Here is a 13,147-nt window from a genome sequence, read left to right on the forward strand (position 1 = left end):
TCAAAATAGTTAAATGATAACAGAAAAGTTTGAAGATTATTTATAATTTTATGGCCTTTAGTCACGTCTCCATATGTTTCATCTGTTGTTCAATAGACTTTAAATGCTGCTTGAGCAGTGAGATATGTTTGTGGGTTGTATTTGTACTCTTACCAAAGGGCCATGTGTTTTTTATCTGTACCTTAAAATTCATAGATGCACTTAGTCAACAAGAAATCATGTTGGACCATCATGTTGGACCATCTACTATTTAAAAGCTCCACAACTTCTTACAATGAGTTTTTTATCAGATTTATCATGTTATTTGGGAAAAAAATAATTCATCTGCCTAGAAAGACAGCTTCTTCAAAAAAATTTCCTGAAGATTTCCTTAAATGCTAATTTAAAGCCAAGTGTCGTATGGTTGCCATCATAATGACTGTCAATGAATGCTGAGTGATAGAGCAATGGTGAGATGAGCTCCTAAAGTGTACATGAAAGAGACCAACTTCCCAGGGCTTTTTTCCACCTAGTAATGATCCACTATTGAATTTGTGTTTGCAACAAATTCACAAATGAATTAAAAAATCTTGGATCTAGGCATCTATTGTGAAGTGCACTATGCAAGCATAATTTCTGAGCAAAAATTTATAAAGATGCATAGATGCACAACATTATGTTGATAAATGCACAAACAAGTGCATAATTTAACCAGTCTTTCTAGCAGTTGCTGTCAACAGTCAAGTAAACTGCTGGCCAGTCTGCAATAACTTGCACTTTAAAAATACAATTTGCTGATGACTGTCATGAAGTTTTCAGGAAGACATCACCTGTTTCCATGAGTTTTACCAGAGTTAAGCAACAGAATTGATTCTGACACATTTTTAACCCCAGCATCCCTTTTTGAAAGTCTGCCCTTGCAATGTTTAAACTGTCCTTGTTTCTAGCTGAATCTTCTCTCTGATTTGTCTTAAGAACTGGAAATATTCCTTCTGTAAAAGAGGTGACATAAGTCCCTTTTTTTACCATTTTCCTAAAGAAATATGATTGTTTGAAGAGAGGCTTCAGGAAAGGTAGGTAAAGGGAGGGGAACCGCCCACTTCTCTGACAGCATCATTTCCCATGTTGCATGCAGGCTTGCTGTTGCCTTTCTGTAAGTGTGCTGAAGGTATGCCTCAATTGCAGGAAGAGTGTCTGAAAAAACATTTCATGTCTTTTTCTGCTTGTAATTCTTCTGCTTTTTTCATGTTTAAACCTTTAGAAAAAGGTAATTCTTGTTCCCGATTTGTTCTTTGTGCATCTATGCAAGAAGCAGGAATAAAGCCAACAGTTAGACCTGGTTACTTACATGCACGTAGGTCCACAATCTGCGTAGCTCTGGGCAGCTGGCATCCTTGCCGTACTTCATGCACAGCTTCTAATCACAGCCTAGCCTTAAAAGAAGACAACTGATTGCATTAACCAAAATGAAATGTTTTGAGAAGCCTAGTTGGCTGCCTTTTTTTTTTTTAATACAAAATATGTAATTGAAATTCAGACATGGTGTTTAATCTGACCTTGGAAAAGTGACAGCTTTTGTTTGGAGCAAGCATCACCCTGTATTTTTTTCTGAGAAAGTAGAGATTTACAAATTTTGAAAACAAGACAGAAGCTCGAGTGCCTGGAGACTGTCTGTGAGGTATTTGGCAGATGTAAAAATAGTTCCTGTAGTTTCCCAGGGTTATGGAGAGAAAGCTCCAACAAGTCAAAAAGCCAAGCACAAGCAGTGAAACAGCACAGCCCCCAGAGAGAGGGATCCTGGGCTGAAGAACTGGCACAACAAAATCTGAAGCACTGAGAACTGGTTGGTACAATTGCTGTAGTGTTATGAGAAAAACACTTGGGGTTTTGTGTGTGAGAAGAACTGCAAGACCATGGTTACTAAGTCCCCTGACGGGAGAGAGGCACAATTCAGAGCACTCAAGCAACGGAGTCTGATTTTCCCTACAGTAGAGCTTATCTCCCTCCATTACTAGAAAGTCTGTAGGGGCTTCTAAAGTTCACTGATGATGAAAGATGTTTGGTGCAACATCTCCCTATCTAACTAAGTTAGTAGCTTTAGAAGGGTGACCATACTAGCTGAGATGGTTTGCACTGAAGGATGGGTACAGAACAGCAGCCTTAGCACCACCGAAGCTGCTGTTCACCAGACTCCCTTCACAGAGCCAGGGGGGTAAAGAGATGGCCAAGGCACCAAGGACATCTCTGCATTGCAAACCACTGTCAACAAATACTGAGGCACAATGTCAGGGGAGACTTCTCCCTATAGCTCATCAGCCAGAGAACTGACTCCACAGTCTTTTAGCATATTTTTGGGTACACAGAGGAGTTTCGTCATTCTAAATAGCTATCTCTGCCTGATGTTCACAGCACATTTTGGGTTTTTGTAGAAGACCACGTTCACATCACAAGTCCCACATATCACCTGCTAGGTGGACTTTCACATTTTATGAAGTCTAAGGGAAAGCAATAATTTGCAATACACCTTTTGTATTTTCAAAAACAGTAGGCAGCTGAATAGGAAACTACTAAATAGTTTGGGAACTCTACAATAAAGGAGATGGAGATAGTAATCTGCCATATTATAGGACTAACCTGCCTATTTTTTTAAATTTAAATTTTTTCTAAATAAACCATATTGCTGGGACTCAAAGACTTAGATGCAAGATGACATCCCTTCTTGCTCAACAGTCTTTTGACTCCAGGTCAGCTGTTGCTCCTATTGTTCTTGCACTTCTGGGATGTTTGCTACTTTCATGGAGGACTGAATCAGACACTTTTGTGGATTTTTGCAAAATTTGCAGCTGAGGCTCATTAGTACATCTCTGATATTAAGCAGAATTAAAAAGACATTATAACCTGGCAGAAGTAATATTTGACAGCCAAAATTAGAAAATTGCACTTTCAACAGTAATTAATGACATAGATTCTGTAATGCTATTACTAAAATATGTTAGATTCAAACATATAAATAGAATATAAAACTTAAAAACTGCTGCTAATTAGCTATCAGAATCCCTGCATTAATATACATTTATACTACATAATAAATCTAAACATAAGTTTATACTGGTCCTAGAAGTCCAAGAAATATCCTTATTCTTGGAAGACTTTTCAATCATTGGAAACAAATTTTTAAATGTTTAGAACAGTGCTAGCCTACTTATTAATTGGGAATAGTATGTATCCTTCTTGAAATCTGACAACTGGACTAGATTTTCTGTGATGTGTGTATTGTCTATGCATCTTATTGAAAATTTTTGAACAGATAACTTTCAGGTGTTACATTATCAGCATAAGTCCAAGATTCTGAAAGTCACAGTGCAACCATGGGCCTGAGTTTCAGTCTTCTGTTTCATGAAATGGTGATTATTTTGATTTAAGCTGGCTTGTGATAAGTTGTATTTCAGATAAGATATAGTTATTTTGCATTTGAAGATAAAGAGACTGAGTGTCCTACTTTCTAACAAAAAAATCTACCTTTTTTCAATCATCAGGTGTCGGTTCTCAAATGGACTGGAAGCATCTTTCCTGAATAGTTTGGAAATGTTTAATATCCTGCAATTTAAATTCACTTCTACAGCTTTGTTCATTTACTATCGCACCATTGTGACTTTATTAACCAAAAATCAACATTTAATTTATTTTGTACTTCATTCTGCTTCCTTATTCAGTCTTCTGGAGGAATGAGCTTGAAGTGAAATTCTGTTTTCTGCAAAATTATCCTTACAGATGCCAGAGTCTGAAGCATTCTGAAGTGCTTTGAATTTAGAAAGGGAGGAAGGGCTACATGGAAAGGTTGGCAGCATAAATGTTTGGGAGAAGAGATAAGCACCAAGAATGGGTGATGGAGTTGATATAGTGGCTTAAAACAGAGTTAGAGAAAGCATCTGGGAGTTTGGAGAACATCAGAGATCACTGCAGAAAGAGCTGGGGTAGAAAGCAGTCAGGTCATGGATGCTTTGGACAAATTTCAGCTAAACCAAGCTCAAGAAAGACTCCACACTTTAACATCAGCCTCTTACAGTGACTCTGCTTGGTAAGAGCTTCTCAGGTCTCTAAGGCCTTGCAAGTATTCCAGGGATATTTGAGCACAAAAATACATTTCCAGCCTGAACAACTCCAGCCTACCTACTGCTGGTTGGTACTGTGCACGGAGGTTATGAAGGCTGTCTACATCTCATTACCCTATCTTTCCAGAAACTAACTGTAACAAAGGCCATTAAGGCCAATTAAAGACCAATGGTGGAACAGAGATCAACATAACAGAAGTACAGTATGTAAACTCCTGTGGATTCAATGAGACAATACTTCACTTTTTAGTCAAGGTAGCACTGTAAGTACTGCAAGTTATATACCGTGTGAGAAATAACAATTTTCCCAGCAGGCAACAGACTGCAGTGCTCACCATTTTGATGAAGAGAAGAATCTCCTAAGAGGCAGAGGGCTTTTTGTCCTTTAGTAACCACACAGCTCATTTCTAAGTTGGTGGGAACCGGAACTTACAGCTTCTTGTATGGTGTGAGCTGGAAGCTAATATGTCAAGGCTTAGGTACCAGCTGATATGCATGACTTGTGATTTAGGAATGAACGTTTTACTAACACCTTATGAAAGATTAAAAAAAGTGGCAATATTTAGAACATTAATATTAAAGTGTGGAGGATAGCTTTCAGAAGCAGACAAAACTAAACGAATGTACTTCACTGTCACCATAATTATGTGAGAAGGAATACTTTCTTGTTTAGAAGAACTTCTTCCCATGAATGCAGGACATGCTGAGAAATGAAAGCATGAATTCTTTGGTAATAGAGCTCAGCAAATGCTGCTGCCCCTTTTTAACTATTCCCTGGTAAGCAATGGCACATATGCAGCCCTGACTGTTTCATGTTTACAAATCAGCACAGAGTATTTCAGTGTACAATATAAATCACCTGCTTCTCCTGTGAACTAGCTTGCAAATCTTGAAAGTATACAGGAGTTTCCGTATGCTTTCCAGCTGCTGCATGTGTATCAGTGAAATCAAGGCCTGAGTTGAAGCCATCAGAATGGCTCATCTTGATTTCCACAGGCTTTGAGTGGTTCTGTTGGAGACCATGGATCCACATTAGAAGAGGACAGGGACCTACCAACCGCATAAATTTATCATCCAAAAACCTCACACCAAGGTGTTCATGGTTCTTTTAGTCCAACAAGTACAGTAGTTTTTTATTGCTTTATATTTTTCATGCCAGATCAATTTTTAAAATCCAGTAATATAATTTTTTATTTATTATAAATAATATTTGTTTCTGTGGTAATAAGATAGTCATGTACGAGCTGAAACTTCTGACACTCCTCCATGTTGACAGAAGTGCTCCGCTCCATTGATAAAAGTTTTTCCATTGATACCGGCAAACTTCAAGAGTTTTCAGCCACAGTGAGTATGTTGAAAAAATCCATTTCTACCAAACACTCTAAAGCTGCCAGCAAACAAAACTTGCAAAACAAAGGAGGCAGGAAGATGTGTGGCATTTTTGTGGACTTTATAATATGATCTGTTCAAGTGGATGGGTTGGGGAGTGCTGGGATCTTCTGACACAGTTTTCACTCTCAGCACATGTCTTCTCTTGGCTCTTCTGATTTCTGCTGTAAACTAACTATAAAGTATCCCTACTTATATGTTCTAGACTGTCCTTTAATACTTTTTTACCATTAACATTTCCCTCTTCCTTTGAATTATTAGTTGCTTATATCATTAACTAGTGAGTGTCAATCTGTGACTCACCAGTATTCCCTTTTGCCCTGATTCATATCCCTTGAGATCATCCCTCTGTTCTGGTCTCTCTGTCTGTCATGTCTTCTTCCATACCTAGCTATCACATTGTGTTTAGCACAGACAGGATAAGACTCCTGATGTTTTTCTGAGGTTTTGCTTCCTCTCACTCATTCTGACAGTTAATATTGACATAATGTTCGTATTGCTGGACCTGTATTTGGTTTCCCTGATCATTCATATCTAAACTGCTATTGTCCATATTTAATTTTTAATCTGAGTTTGCCTTTTAGACAGCACACCTGGAAGCCCCAACTAGAGTCCTGTCATACCCGCTCTGTCATCTCTTAACTTCTAATTTGGTTCCTCTATATGTGTAGCAATGTGATGCAAACATTACCTTTTTTGCCCACACCTTCCTTTAATTCAGAGGCTGATATGTGGAGAGAGATAAGGCAATGAGGAGTTAGGTGCTGAAGTTCAGTGTTTTGCCTCTCTCAAAAGAGGAAAAGAGAGAAAGGGCAGGGGAAGCATCCATGTGAACAGCTCCCAATATTTCCCTTAGAGCTTGTCAGTGATGGCTCACAGGGCAAATTACTGTTCTTGGCTGTAGGAGCTTCACCTGCTACCTGTTTCTTTCTTGTCAGTTGCTTGTATACTGAGATGGTCTCACATCTGCTTGTGTCCAGTGGTCTCATGCCCACTCATGCCTGTTGCAGCACCTACCAAGCTTGTTTGTAGAAGACTGGAAGAGCAGAAAACCAGGGTCACCTAGGAGAGAAACAGCTCAGAGTGGAGACAGAAGGATTTAATTAAAACTGGGACTGACTAATTAGGCTATATTTGAACAGGCCCCAGTTGTTCACACAGACTGACAGTTTCTGGAATTACAGCCTTTCAGGGGAATGCTCCATGAAACAGTGCTAGAAGGTTTTGTGGTTCACTGCTTGCACCTCCCTGTCCCAAGAGGGCAGAAGAGATTTCACAAGCATAAACTCAGGCAATGTAGGGAGGCCTGTGTCATGATACTGTCAGCAGTCCTGGCCAGAAACTAACCAGAGATAGGCAACACAAAAAAGCAGGGCTTTGTGAAGTGAGTACAGTGCTGATCACATGTTACATTACTCTGAAACTGAAAAATTACTGCTCCAGAAAGTATAACTTGTGGAAGGTTTAATCACCACTTAAAATTCCTTTATGGAAATGCAGTCTGTTTGCAGAGTGCTGGAGAATAGAGAATATACAGTTCATTGTTTCACAGATTTCAACGCACTGACATTAATGAGCTAAATGAATTTCTCCAAGACCTGAATGTGGCCTTTAGGAGCACCTCCAGACATTATCCTAATTGCTCGTGCAAAACAAGTATTTACTGATAACGTGCAAGCTGTTCTGTACATAAAGGAAACAGTTCAATTCTAAAGCATCACTGATGAAAGAACAACAAAATAGTGCTGGTATTTTGATTTTAATAAAACATCTCTGGATTTACACATCAGACTGAATTAGATCTTATTATTAAGAAACAAGCAAAATGAATGCCATTTATGCCATTATTGTTTATGTTTTTATTTTCTTTTGCTCTTAAGTCTGTCCTGGAAACCTCTTTGAAAACTGTATCTGATTTTAATGTGTCTCTTTCCCGCTATCATGTTAGGATTCGAAAACTAAGCAAGCTAGTAGACAACAGTTTAACTTTGTTTTAGTAAGTTTCATCAAATTAATCAGTTTAAGTAAAACATGCATGATTATAGGTATACACAAATGAAATGAATGAAGTTATATAGGCAGGCTGCATGTATTCCACAGCACATTCAGCATCAGTCTGCAGAATTTAAGAACAAAGACGATGAGTGTTAAAAGCACCAGAAATTACTTTTGAGGTACCTTACCTCCATATGAAAATAGCAGGTAACTAACTGCAATCATCTGGAAACTGAAGGATGTGCTGCCTGTCTGCAATACATTCAATAGCCAAGATATAATGAGTAGATTCTAGTGGGGCCAACTAAGTGATGCTTTTTTGTGAACTGTCACTGTTAAACTGTATATTGCAGCGTTACATCCACTAATGTGAATCACAGGTGAGGAGTGCTGCCATGAAAAAGCTCCAGATCAAAGCTCATTGTAACACCCCTTAGTAAGTTTATATCAGGCTTGCTTCTTGTGGAGGGGAAATCCAATAAATCTGTACTAAATTTCAGAAACAACTGATGTATCTAAGGTAACACAAAATATTTTCAAAGGCAGTGATTTGTTGTTGTAAGGGAAAGTTCTTAACAATTGCAGCATTCATAGTATGTCTATAAATAGAAACATGTATATTTTTGTTCACTTCCCTCTGACAGGGCCCATTGAGAATAGCAGTTGCTCATATGGTCCCGGGGCTCCCTTGTGTCTTATTCTATTGCCTTTCCTGTCTTGCTAATATGAGGGTGTGGAGGTCACCCTATCATCCCTCTCCCTTCTCATTTCAGGCACCATTATAACTTAAAAAATAGACTAAGCGCGTTCAGATTTTTCAAAAGCAGCCCCTCATTTTGGATGCTTCAGTGCTTGGATGATTTTTTGTAGGTATCTGTGATACTTTGAGAATCTTTATGACCAAATTACACCTCATACTGGAAAATCTGGCTGCAGCACTTGAAAGCCCACCTACTGCCTCCATACCACCCTGTGTACTTGAAAGGCTGTGACTAGGCAATGGCTGCATGTTGTTCTTCTGCTGCTTTGCTGTGGGGAACAGACGACGTGCAATGCATTTGCCTGTTGCCAAGTTTAGCTCGCTCTATAACATTTAAGATACTTGTGGAGATGTGAGATAAGAAAGCAGCCTTTTGTATTTAAACAAATCCCACATTGATCTCCTATCTAAAGGTAAAGCACAGCATGGTAAGATTTCAGTCCCCTTCCAACTCTTCTGTGACACATTCAAGTTATATGGAGCCAATTAGACACTCTGCATGGCAAATGTTGTATTCTAGCCAATAGAGCTGTGCTGCTCAGAGAAGTCTGTGTTAATGGCTTTTGCAGAAGTTGGAACACACTATGGGAATGTTATCCTAGTCAATGAGGGGTTCACGCCTTCCTCAAAAAATATTAATGGAAATAGTTGTCCGGAGATTTCCCAAAAGATTTGAAGACTTCTCCCCTCCTCTAATAAAACAGTTGTTGAAAAACTGCAGACCTTGCAGTGTTCAGAATCGAGCAAATGCTCAGCAGATCCTGCTTCTGTCCCAAAGTGAGAGGCTCGTGGCTTTTTTTTGGCAGCCCCCTGCTTGTGTTGGTGGAGTTCACACAGCCTTTCTGAAAGGTGAAGTGGGCGCCAGAGGAAGCATGCGTCATGGGGGATGACGCACTCCAGCCCTGCAAGAGCGCTGACCTTGCCCTGCTGCTCAACACTTCCCGCTGGCCAACACACGCAGCACTGCTGTGCTGGCTCTCTGAAGAAATGCTCATTTGTTCTGCAGGAAGAAGCAAGCTACTTTCATAGTCAGTCAAAATTAAAGCAGAGCTTCTGGTGAAAGAATGAAAATGCACCAGCCTGAAGGTGCACCCTAAGCACTCATTTCACGCCTCCCCTCAGTGTAGAAGGCTCTGCTAGACCTCAGTAAAGCTTAATGCAGGTATGGGGTGTATAGATAAGGAACAGCTAGTAATGGAGGTATTCATGGTCAGGAAACTGGTGGGAGGGCAGATACAGCTCAGAGAGGGTCCCCATCACCCATGTACCAGTCAGTCCAGCCATCTCAGTTTTGCTGCTCTCCCCACAAAGAGCTTTTAATCTGATTCCTCACAGTGGTGATGCCAATCCAAATGATTACAGCACACCAGCAGATACCCAGCACCTTTCCATATTTCCTGTAATCATGAGTGAGCATTTCTACAAGACCTTGTACTGTGTCATGTATGGCACACCACATGAGCTCAACATTTCTGCATGGTGTGGGATAGTCACACACAGCAATAAACTGGTGAACAATCCCAGTCTTCAGTGGCCTAAATAACTGTCTGGTTTGTCACATCACAGCATGGCCATCTGTGGTATTTTTTTCCCCCAAATTGTATTCTAACAGCTATTATTCTTCTTGCATTTCTGTATCATCAGTGTGAAAATACACATTGTAGTGTTTGCTCTGCTTGAAATGATCTAGCATTGCTTTGGAGGAATATCTTGCTCATTTAATCCAATGAAGGCTTCAAGTACTGCTACTGGTCATAAAATCCAGCACAGAAGAAATGAAAGCCTTGCTTTACAGCCCTGAAGTCAATGGCTAGTGCATTGTATAATGCTCCTCACGCCAACTCACATATGCACAAGGACACACGCATGCTGGGAGTAAATTCCTGTGGTAGTATTTCTGACCTGTATCTGGGCTTGAAGAGCTCCATGTGTAAAGGTTGCTTCTGAAAAACACACCTAATCTTTCTTTTAAGATAAAAAAAGAACGGCAGCAAAACACCGACTGATCTTGCATCAGGAAAAAAAAAAAATTAAAGCAGCAATAGTCATGGCATTTCCCAGCATTGTGATATTCTTGCTGACAGTACTCCTGCAATGGCAACATCTCCACATGGCTGTATAAAAAAGCCTGAAGCTTTTATTTCATATTTTGAAATAAAATGTCCTGCTTCATCATATTAGTAAATTGCTTTTTTAAACAGGAATATATTACATAAAACCTAAACTCTTTTAAAGTATTTCCAGAGAAAAAGAGGCAGAGCAAACTTGTACTGAAAGAAGAAAATTAAACGAGCAACTCAAGTGATCTGGCCTTTTTCCTCCAGCGCTGCACCAGCCACTGAGACAGTACAAGTACACACTATAATTCCCAGTTTAAGTACAGAGGACGAATTCAGAACAGTATCATTTACAAGAGGAAATGGCCAGCCATATAGTGTAATCTGGTATACATTGTCTCTAAAGCTGCTTACAAATCATACATTTCCAAATAGTTATGTGCTGTCTGCTAGTGGCTCATGTGGTCTGGATTAAAACAAAATTGCCTGCATCTGCATTTCATCAGATTTTTTTTTTTTTTAATCATCTAACGTGCAGGGACTAAAAAAAAATAAATTGCTGAACTTTTCAGACTGCTATGGGAGAAATACAGACTGTATGTATAAATACAGTGTGATGTAGTTTTGTTTTACTGATATGGTCCTCCAGACCCAGTTTGCATTAGAGAGAAAAACAATAAGAATAAATTTTCTTTCAGGTTGGCATATAAAGCTTGGTTGCAATAAAGAACAATATCAAAAGAATGTGGAAATAGAGCAAGCTCGAGCTTTTCCTCCATCATGCTTGTTATGCTTCTTATTGATTCCAAAACCATACAGAGATTCACCGTACCATTAGAAAGAGTCACTTTTTTTACGTTACTTTCTGCTTTCTTCCATAGCAGAGGAAGACTTTGAATTCACCAGAACACTTCTGCTGACCTTGCATTGTGAAGCAAGCACCATGGCCAGTAAAAACTTCCAACTTTTGTCTGTGATGTTTTCAGCCTAAAGCACACTTGTAACCTTGTAACTGGGCAGGTACAGGTGGGGGACAGCAGTAAGGGAACCGTGTCTATCGCTGCCCAAGGAGGTGATGCTCCATGTCCTCCCATGTGCACAGGAAGGAGGGGAAGTGCCAGCCACTGTGCAGCCTCCTGTTGAGATCTTATTCTCAGTGATGCTGCTACTACATTTTTAGGTTGTGTTTGCACAAATCACTGTTTTCCTAAGCTCCTGACAACCAGCTATGAAAAAAACACAGTAAGTGGCATATCTGTATACAACGTCATGAAAAGAAACATGGGTTTATGTTATTGCAGCCATTTGCATAGGAACAAGTATGGCAACAGCAGAGCCAGCCTGTAAAACTAGGTCAGCACAGGACCCAGGGTGCTCTGCCAAAGGTCATAGTCTGAACAAATGTCAGGTAGGGCACGGCAGTATCTTCCTTCCATAACCCTGATTTTAATCTCATTTTGCTTGGGTTTTTTTCAACCAGTTTCTTAGCTGTGGTCATAAAGTGATGATGGTTTATGACTGAGAAAGTGTTGAGTCAGAAAGAAATACTTTTCACTTACCTTGGACCAAGGTCAGAGAATCCATATGTATGACACTAAACATACAGTACATGTTAAGGTATAATATACAGTAAAATGTACCCACGTTGATATGTTATCCCCTGGTCCCTTGTTCATGCTCCTGTGGGTGAGGAGTAGCACAGCACAGCTATGCATAGCAGTCAGGAATTCACTTCTCAGGAAACACCTCATGCCTTTTCTTTTACACTTTCTCACGTGGAACAGGAATTCCTTTCATGTCCTTGTCCCTTTACCAAGATGCTATTCAACTAGGACATATGGCACTCTGCTGCCTGTACACCCTGGGGAACTTTGAAATGTTACCTTTTAATGTGTTTTTTCTAGCAGAAACCCAGGCTGATTACATACAAGTTGGTGCCACATGTGAGAAGTACTAATTAGTGACTATTGATTCATTAATATTACTAGTGCCGTTGAATGTAGCATTATGACGTTACCCTTGCCTCTTCTTATGTGCTGATTTAATTAAGGTGTTTGTTTGTTTTACTGTTATTACTTCCTGTACCAGGAAACCAAACACACTCTAAAGATGTTAACAATGGATTCAAAGTCACTCCTATGTAGCTTGAGGGAATAATTTTAAAAGTCCATTAAAGGAATAGGGGTAGTTTCGCACAGATTTATTTCCCTAGAAGGAAGCAACTTGATTGCCTAGCTTTATCTGCAGCATATGCTGATACTTGTTTACACTGGCTGTTTGCCTAAACAGCTCAATTTCCTATATTTCTGACACAAAAATAAACCTAATGATACTCTATAGTGTGCCCCACTGCAGCCGAAGGAACATCTCAATTACTGAGCTCAGCTGGAGAAATTCCACCAAAATCAGATTCTCTTTGAACCTTTGGAGTGCAGTTACAGAGCCGCAGTCATGCAGGAAATCCCCTTGCCTGCAGATCACACAGAAAGCACAGCACCTGGCAGTGCTGTAGCTGGAGCAGTTTCTGAAGAATGTGCCATTTTGCATACCCTTGCCTAAGGAAGCCGTTGTCCCAGCTCTGTGGGCTGGGGTTGCCAGCAATTGTGCCTGTGGACGAGTGATTGCCGGAGAGTTTAGGGCAGAGTTTAAGATGGTGTGCCCTCCAGTTCCAGTACAGCCACTCACAGAGCAAGCAGACAGATTAGAAAACCAGAAGCCAGGGGTTTTCCCTTGCCCTGCCTTTCGCTGGGGTCTTTTGTAAGGTGGTGGCCATGGGAGATTGTTGCAAACTGTACTTTGTCTCCCTGAGGCCACCTGCATGGAGGTCACACTCAGCAGGTGTAGGCAAAGAGCAG

Source organism: Falco naumanni, chromosome Z, assembly GCF_017639655.2.
Source record: "Falco naumanni isolate bFalNau1 chromosome Z, bFalNau1.pat, whole genome shotgun sequence".
NCBI classification, from domain to species: Eukaryota; Metazoa; Chordata; class Aves; order Falconiformes; family Falconidae; genus Falco; species Falco naumanni.